This window comes from Orycteropus afer, unplaced genomic scaffold, assembly GCF_000298275.1.
Source record: "Orycteropus afer afer isolate SDZICR_OR568_19922 unplaced genomic scaffold, OryAfe1.0 scaffold00029, whole genome shotgun sequence".
Taxonomy (NCBI): Eukaryota; Metazoa; Chordata; class Mammalia; order Tubulidentata; family Orycteropodidae; genus Orycteropus; species Orycteropus afer.
The window spans coordinates 8926709-8928270 of record NW_006921616.1 but is presented as its reverse complement, the minus strand read 5'-3'; positions in this window follow the sequence as shown (position 1 = coordinate 8928270).

Sequence of the window (1562 nt, the reverse complement as noted above, 5' to 3'; positions counted from 1 at the left end):
TTTTTTTTTTGTCTTCATAATAAGATGTAATTCATATTGAAGGATGGAGTCTTTGATGTTCATCAGTAAATGCTTCAAGTCCTCTTCACTTTCAGTAAGCAAGTTCGGTTCATCTGCATATTGCATACATTCTTCTTTACATAGTCCAGCTTCTCAGATTATTTGCTCAGCATACAGTTGAATAAGTATGGTGTAAGGATACAACTGATACACACTTTTCCTGATTTTAAACAATGCAGTATTCATTCCCTTTTCCATTTGAATGACTTCTTTTTGATCAATGTACATGTTCCTCATAGCACAATTAAGTGTTCTGAAATTCCCATTCTTTTCAATGTTATCCATATTTTGTTATGATTCCCACAGTTGAATGCCATTGCATAGTCAGTAAAATTCAGGTAAACATCTTTGTGGTACTTTCCGCTTTCAGATGGAATCCTTTGACATCGGCAATGATATCATTCATTCTATGTCTTCTGAAACTGGCTTGAATTTCAGGCCATTCCCTGTTGATGTACTACTGCAACCATTTTTTAATTATCTCATTAAAATTTTACTTGTGAGTGATATTAAGGATATAGTTTGATAATTTCTACATTCTGTTGAATCACGTTTCTTTGAAATGGTCATTAATATGGATCTCTTCCTGTCAGTTGGCCAAATTTCTTAGCATAGATGAGTGAGTGCTTCCAGTGTTACATCTGTTTGTTGAAATGTCTTACCTGGTATTCTGTGAGTTCTTGAAGCTTTGTTTTTCACCAATGCCTTTAGTGCAGCTTGGACCTCTTCCTTTGATACCATCAGTTCTTGATCATGTGCTACCTCCTGAAATGACTGAACATCAACATTGTGTGTGTGTGTGTGTGTGTGTGTAGTAGTAACTCTCCATATTCCTTTCATCTTCTTTTGATGCTACCTAGTCATTCAATCTCTTTCCCACAGAATCCTTCAATATTGCAACTTGAGGCTTGATTTTTTTCTTCAGTTCTTTCAGTTTCAGAAATGTTGAGTAGGTTCTTCCCTTTTATTTTTTTCTAACCATATTATAGTCACATTATAGCACAATTAAATTCAAGATAATTTGGGATATATATTTATTTTTTCACAATTTGGGAAACATTCATGTAGACCAAATTATTCTGACTACCAAAATTTTACTTATTTAACTGTTTCAGGACTTGTGGGCACATAAGGCCTACCAATATTTTCAGACTCTCAGGTTTCTTAGAAAGCTGCTATACTAGTTGTAACACAGGCGGCTACCTTGCAAGGACCTGTATAACTGCATGAATCTGAAGAAATGAGCCTCACCCTACCAATCCTGTCACCAGAGTCCACTTGGGACATATATGTTCCACATAGTTATATCAAAATTATGTTGTTGTTATGTGTCATTGGACCTGACTCAGTGACCCTACCTTGGGTTTCCAAGGCAGTATCACTACGGAAGTAGATTGCCCAACCTTCCTTCTGAGGAGTGGCTGATAGGTTTGAACCGCTAGCCTTCTGGTTAGCAGTAAAGTGCCTTAGGTACTATGCTACTAGAGCTCCCTCAAAAAGCC